Raw genomic sequence first — 18,400 nt, forward strand, 5'->3', positions numbered from 1 at the left:
CTAAAAACCAGATTTTGAATAATTTAATTTTTAAAGAAAAAAAGTATGAGCATGCTTATTAAATTACCTATAATTTACATAATATACAACACAAATAAAATATATTATTAGTATTCTTAAGGATTAGTGACGCAGATATAAGTAAAATTAATTTTTTTAAAGGATTGTGTTTATAACACGTATAGTTATAGTGATGATATATTGATTGTTTTGTCAAACCATCGGCCTTAGAATCTTAGAAATTAAAAGTAATGATTTATCATTGAATTAAAAAAATACATTCATTAATAACTAGATAGGTACTTTTAAAATCTATACTATATAGTAGAGTTTTGCTATTCATATCGTAAAGAACTATAGAAAAATATTAAAAATTCATTAATTTTAGTGAATATATTTTTTTATTTAAATATTTACAAAATAATAGTCACGAAAAGAGAATAATAATAATAATTTATGGTACCATCTACTTATAATTTAATAATATTATATTAATGAGTGTAGCTACTGGCAGATTTTATACTTATATTATTTTTAAAAAAAGTTCTTTAAGACTTTTAAAATTTGTTACTTATGAAAAAATAAAACAAATATGAAATAATAATAAAAATATAATATTCTACGTAGAAAGGTATGAACCACAGAAATACACTTTATTTTGGTTTCTGTTTGTTGGTGATATAAATATAATATTAAGTCCAAGAAAATAAAATAATTTTGAATTTTCTGAAATCTTTTTAATATTAGTAAATTAGAAGAATTATTTGTGAACTTCGGGTATCCATCTATAATTTATTATACAAATGTAAATATTTTTAAAAGTAGATAAATTGTCAATTTTTATTTCATTAAATGTGTGTCATATAAATATATATAGGTATGTATACAAGCCGGTCTCATTCCCCAAACCTAAATTAATATTATCATAAATTCCATTATTTTAAAAGTTAATTAATAGAGCCAGAAAATAATATTTATAATCTTTCGGTTAGAATTTACTTCCTACCCGTTTAAGTTTTAATTTTCATAATTGACTTCGAACCTCTATTCTTTTTCAATTCACCGCTGTCATCATATTATACGTAATACATATATATAAGTATATAAAGTATATTACCTAAAACTTTCCAGACTATCAATTTGTTTAAATAATTATACTTAATATCCATCAACATTTAGTGACGCATTATACTTACTTGTGAACAAATCTAAAATTAGGATTTTATGGTCAAGGTAAGTGGTTGTCAGGCAGGCATTTTATAATAAAAAGTTATAATATTTTAAATTTCAGTATTTTACATACAAACAAGTTGTTTTTCCAGGAATCCAGTATAAATTTAATGGCTGTATATAATATCGATACTGATAGGATAATGAATTGCGTTGGTTTAATATTTTACTGTTATTTTCGTTATAATAACTTTGTTGTTGAGTTGAAATATTATAATTTATTTAATATATATAGGTATGTATACAAGCCGGTCTCATTCCCCAAACCTAAAATATTATCATAAATTCCATTATTTTAAAAGTTAATTAATAGAGCCAGAAAATAATATTTATAATCTTTCGGTTAGAATTTACTTCCCTACCCATTTAAGTTTTAATTTTCATAATTGACTTCGAACCTCTATTCTTTTTCAATTCACCGCTGTCATCATATTATATGTAATACATATATATATATAAGTATATAAAGTATATTACCTAAAACTTTCCAGACTATCAATTTGTTTAAATAATTATACTTAATATCCATCAACATTTAGTGACGCATAATACTTACTTGTGAACAAATCTAAAATTAGGATTTTATGGTCTAGGTAAGTGGTTGTCAGGCAGGAATTTAATAATAAAAAGTTATAATATTTTAAATTTCAGTATTTTACATACAAACAAGTTGTTTTTCCGGGAATCCAGTATAAATTTAATGGCTGTAGGTATATAATATCGATAGTGATAACTGATAAGATAATGAATTGCGTTGGTTTAATATTTTACTGTTATTTTCGTTATAATAAATTTATTGTTGAGTTGAAATATTATAATTTATTTAATAATATATAGATTATTATTATATTGTAAACGTTTTAAACATTTATTCAATGTTATTTTAATTTAATTAGTTATTAATTTTATCTACATAAGCTAAAATTTATCGATTGCAGTATGTCAGGATGGCCGAGCGGTCTAAGGCGCCAGACTCAAGGGGATCCCTTGGCCTACTATGTAGGCTTGATTGAGCGTTCTGGTCCTCATCTGAGGGCGTGGGTTCGAATCCCACTTCTGACAAATTTTTTATTTGAATTTTTCTTAAATATTTTAAGCAATTAGTAGATAATCATTATTATATAATGATATATTTTCTTTATTATTTTAACTAATAGTTTAAAATTGTTTTTTTTCAAAAGTACCTATAGCATTTTTATAATATTATAACTATTTGATACGTATTATGATATCAAGGTTATCGTTTAAAAACTAAAAGTTAACAGTAATTTTACTAACAATAATGAAAGTGAAAAACCATTAATAACGAAAATGAATGTTTTTAATTTTCCAGTTATATGTTTTGTTATAGTTTATATATGAATTTAATTTATTATTCCTTAATAAAACAGTATAAAATATAACGTATAAAATTAGTTTATAGTGATTTTCATGTATGATTTAATTTTTTTGTACTTTCTTGGACACTCAAATTTCCACCGAGACTCGTTACTGATAATTAGATGAATTTGATTAGTGATAATCGTTTTAGTGTATAATTTGACATTTTTTAAGTGAAGATTCATAGGTAATCTTATTACTATAGCTATAGCATAATTAGGTTTAATTATATCGTTGATAGATCATAATAATATGAATAATATTAGAAATGCTATAATTATTGGTACTTTAATTAATATATAATTAATATTACTTTAGTTAATACTTTAATTATAGTATTAAATGTCTGAAATGGCATGGAATAAAATTGATTATAATCTGCTTAAACTGATACGTGTTGTTACAGTTTGTGGCGAGAAATATAATTCCAAGTTAAATCAGTAGTATTATTGTAACAAATTAGACACTAACGAATAAATATGCTCAAATACGGTAGGTACCCACCTAAATACATACATTACAAGGTACGCTTAAAGTTATAAGTAATATGCAATGAACTTTTGTTCAATTATTTATTGTAATTTAGAAACTTTAACGATATGCAGGTTTTACCAGCAGGACTATACTGAAAGTTTTTACTTACCTACTTAAATTGCGTTTGAACGTGGCTAAAATGATTATCGGATAGAGCAATAGAGATTAGGTTAAACGATCCGAGCAAAAGGTTAGGATTTTAGTAGAAACTAGAAAAGATACAAATAAAATAAGTATAACTATACAAACACTAAATAATAGGTACCACTTTTACTAATAAAATATACTAAAATATAGCATTGTTAAAAAAACGGAAGTTAAATAAATGTTATGTGCGGCCGTGTAGGACTGTAACATAAAATTCAAGCTTTGACTGCTTAGGTTTCATTTTTTTAAAATTAAAACATACATAATATATATTATTTAATAAACTTAAAACAATTATTTAAGTTACTATCTATGTGTACATCATTGGTTTGAAATTTTAAATTTTTTATAGGTATTTTTTTACAAAAAAGCTTATGGCTGGTGATAAAATATTTACTTTATATAATAATCACGTATTTACGTATATTGAATTATTCACACTACGCGATAAAAGTACTTTCCATTAATCTTTCTGGGTTAGGCGCTGGACAAAATTGATTGTGCATAATAATAATAGTAATGTGTTGCTCATGGAGTCGTAGCGTTTACATTACGCTCGTTGATTACATGAATATTCAGAATATTCCAATACGTTTTCCATGGTACATATATGTATATGTATACGTAATGTGTACCTAGACTAATGCTTACCACATTGATAAACACGCACGTCATTGGTTAACCACAGCTGGGGTATGAACGTAAATATAATATATTAATATTATTATTTTGATTTTAAAAATATATATGGCATAGCAATTAGTTTTGACTTGTGCGCGCACTTTTTTTCTGGTTTACCTTAACAGTTAACATCTACCGCATCTGATCGTATAAACTTTATATCGTGTATGTACCTGTTGGATTTCAAATATTACGATTAATTTCACACTTATAAAAACAATATGAAACAATAACAATAATAGGTATTATGCATTAAAAAAAAAAAAAAAATAGAGATATATTTTCGTTTCGTCTAGTTTTTATTATATTTTTAATGGTTTTATTAAATTTATGGTAAAGTAGTAGTTAAGTAGTAGTTAGTAAATTAACGGTAGTTAGTTTGTTTTTTTTTTAAATTTTTATAAATTCAAGAGTTTCAGCGGTGGTCTTTTGTTTTAAAAAGCCGTCGCTAACAAGATATTTTTATTTTGAGTGAGTGACTTTTAAAAAAATATTTTTTTTTCTAAAGCTGTTATTTTTTCTTTGAAATAAATTTCTCAATTTCTTGGGGATTTTGATCCATTTGGAAATTGTCAGTTGTATACATCGTTGGAAAAATTGGTCTTATTCAAAACTATAAATAGATAAAAGTTAGCCTGTTGGCTCACGAGAATGAGCATAATGTTCGCTGCTTGTCAAAAAAAAAAATTAATGGACTACATTGTTATTATAAACGTTAAAGAATACATTTTTTTTCGCCTCGCCGAGGATTAATGTTTTCTTTGTTTTAATTGACCTATCAAATTCTGAGAATATTTCGTTTGTGGAATATGCACGAGAATACGAGAAATGAACGACGAAAAAAACATTTTGCGTCTTATGAACTCTACTTTGGAAGGTCAAAATTATATTTAAGCATAATAGAAACGATAATAACCGTTTTGTGTAGGTATTATTGTAAAAAACGCTGCTTCAGTAATATATAGAAGCCCCACTAGTCACTATCGAGAGTTGATTCGGTACACTTCTGATTTTTTTTTATTTTCGAGTAAAATATTATTTTTTTACTTATTGATATTGTAGTCCTTCCAAACCGTTACAATATATTATTTTAATAATATATTATGTACAACGAGTACAATGCGTTTCGTCGCCGTCCATTTCTCCGGCAATATTATAATAGAAATGAAATGTGTTTTTATATTGTTTGGTTACCTTGACTACGCAATTAACGTATTGAAGAAAAAAATAAATTTTTAATTAACAATGGACACGAGAGAGTTCTAAGTGAGCTTGGTTAACCTTTTATGTTTTTTTTCCCACTTTTTCTGCCATGTGTGGGTACCCTCAGAGTTTGGGTTTCATCGAGTTAAAAATACGGGGATATAAAGTAATTAAAACCAATGGGCTTTTCAAGTACGAGAAAACTGACAAATTTGGTTTCACGAGTGTTGTTATATGCTGTACGTATAATAGGCAATACATATTACAGTTGTTGGTATACAAAAGAAACTTTCTACGTAGAAATGCCAACAATGTATTCGAAATCTTTCAAGAAGAATGTTTTTAGTTTTTTTTTTCTAGTCGATTCACACATACATGGGAAGAAGTTTTGTGACAACATTACGTAGGTACGTGTCTTTGAAAATACATTATGATTTCGAATTTCTTATAAAAATTATATAAGAGTTTTTAGGAATAAGGTCTTCTATTAATTATTACGATAGCAATTAAAAGTTAAATTATGCTACTTAAATATTTTATTATTTCACTAATATACGAATAATAAATATGATTCAAAAGATTCAAACAAACGATCAGATTTTCTAGACATCTAGACAAATTATTAAATTGGTTTTTAGAAAACATAGTATAAAACTATAACGTCTATAACTGAAACTATATTTTGTCGTTATTTGGTTGCTTATTAAAATTGATTTAAGATTAAATAGTGATTTTTGAACTTTATTTGAAATCAATGAAGTATATAGTTTTTATATTTATTTTAAAACTGACATTTTTAATAAAAAACAAATAATAATAATGTGTAGCAATGTATATATTTTATGTTAAACGCTTTGATTTATAATTTTATATTATATCTTTGAAATGATCCACAAATAATTAAAACCAATATATACGTTTTACTTATGTTATTGATGTACCTACATTAACATTTTATTATTTTAAATATGCAAACTAATCTGTTCAGTTAGCTGTTGTTCAATACCTTAAATGTCAATTTTAGTTTTCAGATTCTGTTTAGATTAATGAAAATAATTGTTGTAATAATTTAACAAAACTCTATACAGTGTCTTGTAAATAGGTTGCTATTATAAAACTTGAAACAAAATTAACTTTTTATAAAAAGCTTATTTGGATTTGATCGTTTATTAGAATATAACTCTTGGGAGTACTATATCAAACTTTATCAAAGGGGATTTTTTTTTAGAATGGTACATCAAGTAGTAATTTGTAATTGTTATAGTTAAAACTTTCTAATGACGAAATATACGTATATTAATCACACTAGTTTTCTTGATAAATAAATTAACTTCGGTTGAAACTTTAAATGTATATATTTCGTTTTAAAATATTGATTATGATATTTTTTTTCTTATAACATAAGCGACTCAGACAAATACTGGAATTGAACATCTATATTATGTAAAAAGTGCAAACAAAGGTACTACATAAAATTAATTCATTAGGTACAATTTCATTTTTGATTACTATATTCATCGCTTTTAGATAGTGTTATAGACTTTGATCAAATATGTTAACAGTTTAATTATTATCGTAAAATATATACTTGGCCTTAAATATTGAGTTTTTCTTTTTGACCCGTATAACTATAATGTAGTTTGCTGATTGTATAAAAACTGTGGAAAAAAATTTCACTAGATAATAACTGCATAGTATGTAATATGTTTGCATACAAGGACGAAGATGTACATACAATTTATTATACAAAGATCGAATAACAGAATGTATATAGTGCTACATCGTTTGGAATCGAAGGTTGTGGTTAGATTTGACGTAGATTGTAACAATAGTATACCACCACCAGACCATCATCACCACATCTACCCTCAACACCATTTCCACCAGTCCATTCGTCGAGAGGAAATTCAACAAGCGTGTCTTAGATAGTTTATAGACGTCGATCTGGCTGCACAACGAGAAAGAAAATGCAAAACGAAAACAACAGCTTTGAAAAAAAAAAGGTCTTACGCTAAGATGAAGTATTGATCAAATGACGCTAACAAGTCACTGTGTATATTATACACGTGTGATGGTATTCATTGTACCTATGTATACCATAAATATACGCGTCGGAGACAACTCAGCCTAAAGCCATATTATATGCGAAAAAAAAGTTGCGATTGTAACAAACGCGAATGGCACTGTATGGACATTAAGAACTAAGTTTGAACAACAATAATAGTTAGGTAATATATTCTCGAGAATCAATTATGGCTGGCTCGTAGTAGAAAATCAACGAGTACAACATGTAAAACTCTTCGGGCTCGTCTGGTTGTATATATTAATACATAGTTACGCTTTTAGTCTGTGTACGTTTACATATTATACATAATAATAATGATATATAATATCATAATTCATAGCTCGCATATCATTATCATAGGACGGTGGTAGGTCTGAAGCTCGAACATGGTTAGAGGGAGGGATATACGTATATCAAGAGTTGTATGAAAGTTACCTTCTCAGTTCTCGACAGTCTTAATTGATTCCAAGAGACTACTTGAACTATTGTTTTTTAACGGTTATATTGATATTTTATAAACACAATTAAAAATGCATAAAAAAACCTAACATCTAAAACCCGATCCACTATTTTACTTCCTGTTTAAATAAGCCATTGTTCACTACAGATATAGTATGCATTAAATCATTGTTTAGCCGTTAGCCTTACACATCCATTCATCGTACACACATCACGGATATCCGTAATTCAAATATATTATAAATGTACAGTTAGATCTTTGTAATAGGCTTTAGTTGTATTATAGCTGTCGTAATAAAATATTTTAATACATGTGGTGGATATAAAAAAAGTTCGTAATAATAACAAATTATTAAGTATAAATCGTTTGTTCTTTTGGTTGAGAAGTTGATTGCAAATAGATTAGAGTGGAGGAGGTCTATAGTTTTGTTCGTAGGTGGAATGTAATGGCAGATGACCACTTTTTTTAGATACATATTGTTATGGGTCAGATGGGTTTAAATAACGAAAATAAATAGCAGACAGAACAAGACATTATATTCATTATAATGTTTGAATTTTATCAATCCATAGTTATTTAGCTTTCAAGTGTTAAATATATGATTATTAATTAATTACTATTTTATCATTTTTAATAAATCAACCAATAATACTCGTTAAAATACATTTATAAATAAATAAATGTATAAATAAAACGATGACGTTACCTGTACTTTATGTAATTTGCTTGATTAATATAATAATACGCGTCATAATATACGCGTGCTCGTATCATATATACACGCCGGGAGCCCACGAGACGAATCATCCCCATGGAATATAATAATTTATAAATACCCACAGGCGATACAGATTTGTCTTCGTGCAGATTTGAATTTTTGTGTAAAAAACAATGCACATTTCGCATTTTGCACATACGTATGCTTGCAATTCAATACTAAAAAGTAAATATTAAAAAGAGCGTATTTTACTGTTGGGTAATTTTTATGCAGTGCACTTTTTTTCTTTTTAAGCATTTTTGCTGACATGACTTTTTGAAGTGCAATTATCACACCGACTATAATAGGAATTTAAAGTTACAGGAGTACATTTTTTTTTAAAAAAAAACGATTAATGTTAATATCGTCTTACTATTATATATAATACGATTATACTTTGATTAACTTTTAAAAACTCAAGTTACAAGAAATCTGGTTTTAAGCATACATAGATTTTAGTAAAGTTTATTTAATATTAGTGTGTGGAAAAATCATATAATATGGATATGATCGTAAAATAACTGAAATGTAATATATTAGCATTTTCATAAAATTCACTAGTTATTTATATTGTAATTAATTGCAAATTTAAAATATATACTATATTTTATATTACAATTTTTAGATTATTTATTCGAAGAAATTGTAAGGTTATTCATAGTGTATCGTATCCTGGAATCTATATAAATTTAAAATGAAATAACTAAAGCTAAAAAATTTAAATTTCAAATACATGACTTTCCATAGACGGGCAGTTTTTTAATAGACGAGTTCTCACAGTTTTTGTGTATATTAACTGTTAACATTTTATTGTTGTATCGATGTAATGGAATGTGTAATGTGTATTTGTGTATGTACAAGTATACGATTTAACCTATAAATATTTTACGTCACTAAATACTAATAAATAATTTTCTCAACCATTATAATATAAAAATATTTCATTCAATGTTTTTTATTCGAAGAATATTGCTCTCTCATTATTATATTTATAATATATGACGTATAACATAAGTACACACACATGATACATTACATAGCTTCGGTACTAGCGGTATTGCATATCGTTATCCTATGTACATACGTGTTGTCAACAATGAGGTTAAACATTCAATAGTGATAGTGATGCATGCAATTCTCAAGTTTAAAATTCAATGGCGTACCTATACCAATTTTACTAAAACGTGAATAGTACATAATAATTTTTGTTCCTTAACATAACTTACAACAAAACTGGAGTGGATGAAGGATTTAAATTAATTAATTTATATAATATGTGAGTTATATAAAAATTGATACATCATAAGGTTAACAAACCAGGTAACATAAAGATATAAGCGACTTAATGATCAGTTGATGGATACTCAAGTTTTATGATGAAATTTGAAAAATTTTGTTAAATTTATGGCGGTCGATGGAGATAGAGTCAGGGTTCTGATTATTGAGCGACACGTCCAATGATTATTCTGAAAACTAATGCATTCAATGCATTATGTTGTATAACAAAATAATATTACTTTGTTTTAGTACTTTTACTTCTATACACTAAAAAAAAACATGATAATTCTTACTGACTTGAAAAACAATTGTTTTTAATATCTTCATAGATACCTATCATAAATTAAAATTGCAATTGTTCATATTGTATATTTCGCACAAATACTTCTACTAAAAAGTTATTCAGTATCATAAAAAATAAAAAATTACATTACACTATAATTTATACTCTATTTATAATTATAAATAAGTGTAAAATATTATGTAATTATAACTATGTGATAACTTTTGTTCTTGTTAATAATTAATTTGATTTTAAATGTATTACTAAATAAAATAATAAAAAAAAATAAAATTTAAAATTTAAAATTGATTAAGAATAAAAATAATTACATAGTTAGTTAATTACAACAAATGTCAGTTTTTTATGTGACATATCTTTATAATATCTGTGAAACATATTCTTTCAATAAACACAGTTCATGTTGTTTGATAAGTATTGTTTATTATAAATAATGTCAAAAATTTGAAATGTCTTATAAAATGAGGATATAATAGTTTCTTTCATAAATTCGATATAAGTTTGGTATAATATGTGTTTTGTTATCATAACTTACATAAGCATTTTTAACTCACATAAGCAGTATAAATATTGTACATTCGCATCGAAGTAGATAAATAGTTTAGTGCACTTGGTCATTATATCATAATTATCAAAATTTAAAATAATTCATAAGCACACAAACTTTACTATATAATATAAAAGAAATGTATTGCATTTTTATAACTGATGTAATAGATACTAAAATTCTGTATTTGTAATTATTTATATTCTGTAAGAGATTAAATTCATTATCGCTGTCGATTATTGTTGAAAACGTTGTCTACTACACGATGGCAAGCGATTTTCACAAAATAAAATCGTAATATTCTAAAATCTACAAGTATATAAATCTGTATATAATAACGTGTACCTAGTATTATACTAGTATATTATGCAAGGATAACTGATATTTTAAGGTATGTGGCTAAAAACCACTATCGTAAAAACGACTTATGACCGAACACCTATATGTATAATACCTATATCACGATTATTACTTAGATTTACTCGACCTTATATCTTATATGCAAATTATTAATGTTCAGAAGAACGTATAGCTTTATTGATTTAATGATTTATAAAGTTTGAAAAACCATCTAAAACAAATAGGAATAAACATTATATAGGAGTATAGGACACATGATAGATATTTATTATTTATAATAATTTTTTTTTAAATTATAAATTTCGACCGATAAAATAAAACACACTGCTATTGCGTATTAGCTACAATAATTCCAATAAATATTAAATCAGAAATATGAATACATGAAAAACAACAGAGTAGGTAGGTATAATATCTACTCTAAAAATGTCGCAGTGAAGGTAATATAATATTAATATGCATGTACATTTTTCGAATATAAAAAATAAATATAATGTTATAAATTGTCAAAGTTCTTTTCGTAAGGTCAATAGTATATTAACTCAAAGATAAATTTAACAATAATATTTTATTGCGTTATAAGTATTCGTACAATATAATATGTATATGATACCTACAAAACGTTATTTTCCCACCGTAAATAGAGACAATAAAAATTGTTTTAAGTAATATTATAAAAATCAAACGTAGTCGCGTTTGTTGTGATTTTTTTCATAAAATAAATATTTTCCATGTCCGATGAGAATTTTTTGTCACGCAGAATATTATACTACCTATTAAATGCGAATTTGCAATATACTACATTTTAGGAAGGACCTCATTCATATTGAGCCGTTCGATTAATTTCCGATGTGTATTCCATTTTTTTTTTATTTATATTTGTTTTCATTACGTTCTGCGTGTGTAAAAAAAAATATATATTCATATAAATATATGTAATAACAAAACGACCGAAAGTTTGAAGGCGCTTTGAGCGGAGAGTTGTACGTGCTGACGCGATTGGTGCGTGGACGGAGATGCGCGAGACCGCTGAACGCGGCTACAAAAGTACCGGCTTTTGGGCTGCTTGTGATTTAATAATTATTTAACTCTTTGCGGGATAACATATACGCCTTGCCGGACACTAGTCAACCAGGTAACGTTTTAAAATTTTTTTTATCGCTATTTTAATCTTCTTCGTGTATATATTATATAATACTATATAGGTGCTAATTATTAAATGCATTGGTAAAAATATTACGATAATATAATTTGATGATATATTTTTTGTGTCGGAATAATTATTTAATATTAGTATTAAATTTTAGCATTACCTACAATATCCACTTGATTGTATTTTTAAAGTACAAACATTCGATTTAATAATATAGCGAATAATATAAGATTTTATAAAACATACAATGCATAGATATTTATCGGTTTTTTATTATTTTACATTACCACGCGAATTTATCAACAATAATGATTTCAAAATATAGTAGGTTAAACAAAAAAAAATGGAAATTTTAATTCACTCAGTTTATACACACTAATATTCAAGTATCAAAATTATTTAGATTTTAAATATTTTTTGAACTATACGTTTAAAACGAAAAAACACTGATGGACATCATAATTAAAAATACATTTAAATTAAATCGATTCAATTGAATTTTTAGAACGACATAACTCCGTTACACAAAATGAAATAAAAACGATTATTGGTTTAAAAAACAAAATAACATTGCATTACTTACATTATTTTATTTTTAAACTAAAATAAAATACATATATTTATTTTATAATTTATAATGATGATTTTTCTTTATACATATTTTTCATTAATATATGAATAAAATATTAAACAAAAAACTATCATTTTTAAGTTTTTAATATATTTTAGTCTTATTTTCAACAGCCATAATTAATTTAATTTTCAACAACTATAAAATATCTTTTTAATTATTAAATTATCTAATATTTTTTACTTATAATATGTTTGTTTGTTTAGGACGGTTTAATTATTACCAAAATATTATTTTAATAACCAAAATAAAATAACAGCGATACACACACAATATGATTGCAATCTACAATATTCTAATATACTTCATTTATTTTTCACGGTGTTTAATGGGTATAAATTATTATTTTTAGTTTAGTAATATATTAATATTAATATATTACTATGTATGCAATTAAAAACGGTCTTAATTTTTACATTTTATAAAGCGTATTACGTTAGAAAAAACCGTTACCTAACTATGTTATTATAATACTTTAAATTATAAAAAAAAAAAAAATATTTTGAATATAATATACATATACGAGCATGCGTACTTAAAATCGATTAGGTGATATTAATTTGATTTAGTTATTTTATCCGATGTTTTGTTATTTGAATCAAACATTCCCCACATTTCATATCCATTTTATTTTTATAATTGAAATTTAAATATTCAAACTATACACATGTTTGTCTCAGTTCTAAATTATTTACAGTGCATATTTATCATTTACCATTTATTTTATTATTATTATTAATAATATTATATATTGCCGTATTTTAATAAGTATTGGTGTGTAGAACGTATGTATAGATAATCAAAATTATCTTTAGGCTTTAAAATTGTTCATTATCGATATAAATAATTTTATGATTTGATTTATTTTAACTAATAAGAAGGCAACTCAAAACGATCAGTTTGTAATAAAAAGTTCTCTAAAGGCAATTTTTAAACTTGTCATCATATATTATATTGGTTAAATGTATTATTTTTTTATTTATGTATACCAATTAATGAGATTATCGTCTTAATATAGTAATAGTAGGTATGTTAAATTTAAATTTTTGATCCTATAAATTACACGAATTTCCTCGAATTCCATTTATTTATTTTAAAAAGACGTAATTCACAGTTGTATATTGTTTATAAATGTTTACGTTTTTAAGACTAATTTTGATAAGCTAAAGTCCAAACTTGTCAAAAGTTGTTAGTAGGATTTAAAGAAGGCTAGACGAAGAATTAAACTTGTTTTCAAATTTTTATTACGTAATCAAATCGATCATTGCTTAATGGAAAAACAGGACTTTTCAGCAGGAAAATGGTTTCGAATCCTATTTGTTATTTTTATTCTTCTATAATCGTATACTACTTACAAGTAACAGCGTATTACCAAATATAACATACTAAAAAAGTAAAAAAAAAAAAAAAAATACATTTATAATAAAAATATGTTATTTTAAACTGTAACAATTGACTTTTCCACTGTCAACTGCGCTGGGTACTTATAATTCTATTCGATTTTACGTTTTGTATCACCGCATAAAATCTATTACGTATAAACTTTGTTCAATAAAAACATAAAACTTTGGATTCCGAGAGGCATATTTATGTGAAATTTAAAATGATTTTAGTCAATGTTCAAAAAATTATTGAAAAATAATCGTCATAAAAAAGGAGTACGAATCCAATGCCCATGATAATTGATTAGCGTTAAAAATTTGGAGCGCGAGTTTCAAAATAATAACACATTCATATTTTAGTAATTTTTGTTTACCTAAAATTGTAGTAGTGATATTATCGCGCGTATTATGAATTTTTAAGTTCCGGCGTACACCGGGTCTTGACGTTTATTATGTTGTACCGTGCAAGTTTTTTATAGTCTAGATTTCATAATATTTATATAAAAAAAGTTTTCGGCGAATATATAATATATAGGGTGATCCAACAAGTGAGCATACTTGCTCACCCCTTTTTTCTTCTCAAAATAAAGTTATTCAAAATCTAATTTTTTAATTTTTAAATAGACTTAAAGACCCTACTTTTGAATTTTTGAGATTTGTTTATAAATCTATAAGAGTGTCTTGTTGGAAACAAAAACTTTTTTGTTCAGATGATAACATCCCTTTCTAACGTAAATTATTTAGTGTATAATTTTTCTAATAATATTGACGTAACATAATACAAATTTAAACGAGTAGTTTTTTTTATTCATTTTATTTTGTATAGTATGGATAATAAGTTTATGTTTGTATTTAAAATTTTTAATAATTATTATTTATTTATTAATATTTATATATTAGAAAGATGTTCAATCTATTAAAAATACTATGATATATTTTATATTTTTATCAAACTATTTTTAAGGATGATTATCCTTTATGTAAAAATGTTTATATCTGATAAACTTCTAGTTCAGATTTTAAATAAAGTACACCAATATCTTACACTAAATAGTTTACGAGTTAAAAAGGGTGTTTCTTATTAGAAAAATAGAAATTTGTAACGCCAAATGACATTTCTTATAAGTAGTATAAAAATTTAAAGAATTTTAATACATTTATGATTAAATGATAAAATGGGGTTGGTGAGAATTCATAGTGAATCACACTGTTATACATATATATATGTAAATAAATTATGTATCTAAACTAATCTTTCCGGAAATGATGGAAACTTTCGTGGCAAACGAATCTCGGTGGAAAAAATAAATAACTAAGACAATCTGTGGTAAAAACAATATCGTAAATCGAGTCATCCGAGCGATTCTAACGACGATGGTGACGCTTTGCCTTCTCGATACGTAATACATTATTATTATAAACTCGACCCCGTGGTTTTTCAGACTATCGTCAGACGTCACGGCGTTCTAGGAATATGCTACCGTCACAATAATAATTTAATAGTCCCACAACGTAATTAATTTTTACTACTTAATTGTTTAAGTTAGTGACGTCTCAAGCGGTACAGTATTGAATATAATGTACTCTAAATGAGTTCTTGATGAATTATTACCACGGAAATGGCGATAATTAGGTACGTTACTAGTTCAATTCATACTCGTATTGTAGGAGAAATTTTATGTTGATACTAATACACACGTTGATTTGCCAATCACCTATACCTCTATTTATTATTATCTTTAGGACTTTTATGCATTTACTGAAATGTTGGTTTTAACATTTCATATTTTATAAATTTTTATACCATAATGTTATCTAAGTACTTTTAGATTTTTTTATTGGTTTTTTAATCCGAATGTTTTAATACATTAATATGTTGTTTAACTTTATATACCATCTACAAAGATAAAAGTTCACATTCTAAGCCATAGAAAAATAAAATTAAAATTCTAAAAAATCACACAATTTGAATTAATGCATAAATAAATGTAAGATGCAAAAAAAAATATCACGCTCATCGAATCATTGTGCGTAGTCAGCTAAGACTTTACGGGTCCTTTTGTACATCTATAGTATTATTATTGACACACTTGCGTCTTTTCAATTTTAATTATGGTTTTAGATAGTTATGGTTAACATGGTGTGCGATCACAAAATCAGATATTGGATAAATTACTATCAAATGATGGACGCCCAAATAAAGCAGCACAATGTTACTTATCGAACAATGCTCTGCAACCTACGTATATATTCATATGAAATATACGCAGTATCTATGTTTAATGTATAAACGCGCAATTACTTGCTTAAAGTTAAATGGAAAAACTTGTTACTTCTGTTTTGAAGTCCACGCACAACCACGTATTGTTTACTTGCGTTTCAATCGTGATAAAACTCAATTTGCCGCTTAATTCGTTACACATATATTATTATACAGTAACAAGACATGATAGCTCTGCAGCCGAGACTATTGTTTAAAAATGTATTTTTAACATTTTTTTATAGGGTCCTTTGGTACCTGTCCCTTATAAATTTCCCATTATTCCCATTATGCAATTATCATTATGATATCATTAATTACGTTTAATTTGGGTGATATAGTTTCAATTTAAATGAATTCTAATTCGTTGATTATTGACGGGTTTTAAAAGGAGCTATATAGATATATGAATATTTTGACCATAAAAATACATTTCAATTTTGTAGTTATTTTAATAAATTATTCATCCTTTTTTATTTTTATAATTTAACCGGAATCACTATTACATTCAATTTTAACGGACGATTTTTTATTTTTTTTGGTAAATATATAAGGTGTAACAAGACTATTTAACAAATTTACATTACAAATGTTACTACATTTGTTAAATAGTCTTGATACATCCTGTATAGTAACTTTGTCAATTAGCGTATCTTTTAGAAGTTCAAGTGAAAATATAATATGATATGACATATATTATTTTACGATATACTTGTTGATAAACTACTACCCACGAAATTTAAAACCTTTAAAATGTTAGGTTTTTTTATAGATATAAAGAAATTAAATTAAATCAAATATCAATTGATTTAAAATGAATTAAATTTATCACTGCAACGGAACAAATTTAAGTTATTAATTTTATTATTGTCAATACGTTGAACAATGGTATAAGAATTGTATGAAAGTACAATTTATGTACTTACACTGGTTGTTCATATAAGGGTGAAATTGTAACACAATTTTTCACGGTCAAGACGTTAAATAACAAACTTAAACTCACAAGTGACAATGTGAGAAGTTTAATGGTTAATCTTTGAAATATACTACGTACTTGAATCATACATCAAATAGAAAGTTTGCTCAGTTCAAACAATTGTTTATATATTTTTTTTCTTTAGAAAAAGGTTTCAAACATTGAAGCTAATAAATTATAAAATTAAATTTGCATAGATGATGACACAATAAAAATATTTTTTAATACGTTTTCTCAACAAATACATTAATTCGAATTAAAATTCCAAGTCGATGTTATTTCAATTATCAGTATTTGTTTATTTATCGTATGGCTACTATAATTATTACAATCATTAAACACTCACAACATCAAAAATAAATTAATGTTAATAAATATTTAATTATAAAAATCTATAAAAATCCTATACAGTCAACATATAATAATAAAAACAAAACAAAAAAAAAAATAATAATTGATCACTACAATTTAATATCTAATTTTGGTTATCCAACCTACAGTTGTCTCTGATAGGTTTATTAGTTCTTTCTTGGCAAAAATGCTTTCTTTAAATTTCTTTTTTGGGCAATTCATGATAATGTTGTTAATTGTTTGCTGACTCTCGTAGCAGTTACACGTCGGGTTGTCTTTAAAATGCTATCTGAACATAAGTTGTCCACATCTACCATTCCCTGTTTTTAGACTGTTTAGAGTAACCCAGTCATGGCGTAGAAGAAAAAACCAAAATGTGAAAAAAAAATCCTGGGATTAGAGATAAGTTTATTCTTTCTGAGCTTCACGTTTTTCTATTCATTACATCGGTTTGTGGTTCCTCTGAACACGGAAGTCAATAGTGCCTTTTCTGATACCCATGATGATGGTTTTCTAGATTTCAATCGAACTCTAGAGATGATTTTCATCATCAAAAATAATACTGATTTATTTATACCTTCGTGTTTTCTGAAATATTTACGAGGGTTCCTTTACTGCTACAGAATAACAACATTCTCAAGAAAAACGTATTATTTATTTTAGAATTGATTTTTCCTGTTTGTCTAACTTTTTCAAAACGATAA

At 25.5% G+C, this 18,400-nt stretch overlaps 1 protein-coding gene and 1 non-coding gene across 2 annotated transcripts in view; both read left to right on the forward strand.

Moving 5' to 3' along the window:
- The first annotated feature begins 2,171 nt into the window (after window positions 1-2,171).
- Window positions 2,172-2,292, forward strand: Trnal-caa (transfer RNA leucine (anticodon CAA)). Its single transcript has 2 exons — window positions 2,172-2,209; window positions 2,247-2,292. It is a non-coding gene; the product is annotated as a tRNA-Leu (tRNA).
- Window positions 2,293-11,941: 9,649 nt separating this feature from the next.
- LOC114128027 (tachykinins-like) overlaps window positions 11,942-18,400 on the forward strand; it is a 45,976-nt gene continuing 39,517 nt past the window's right edge. Inside the window, exon 1 of the mRNA XM_027992433.2 lies at window positions 11,942-12,078. The gene's annotated coding sequence lies outside the window, so the exon portion shown is untranslated. The remainder of the gene's footprint in view (window positions 12,079-18,400) is intronic.

This window comes from Aphis gossypii, chromosome 1 (genome assembly GCF_020184175.1).
Source record: "Aphis gossypii isolate Hap1 chromosome 1, ASM2018417v2, whole genome shotgun sequence".
Taxonomy (NCBI): domain Eukaryota; kingdom Metazoa; phylum Arthropoda; class Insecta; order Hemiptera; family Aphididae; genus Aphis; species Aphis gossypii.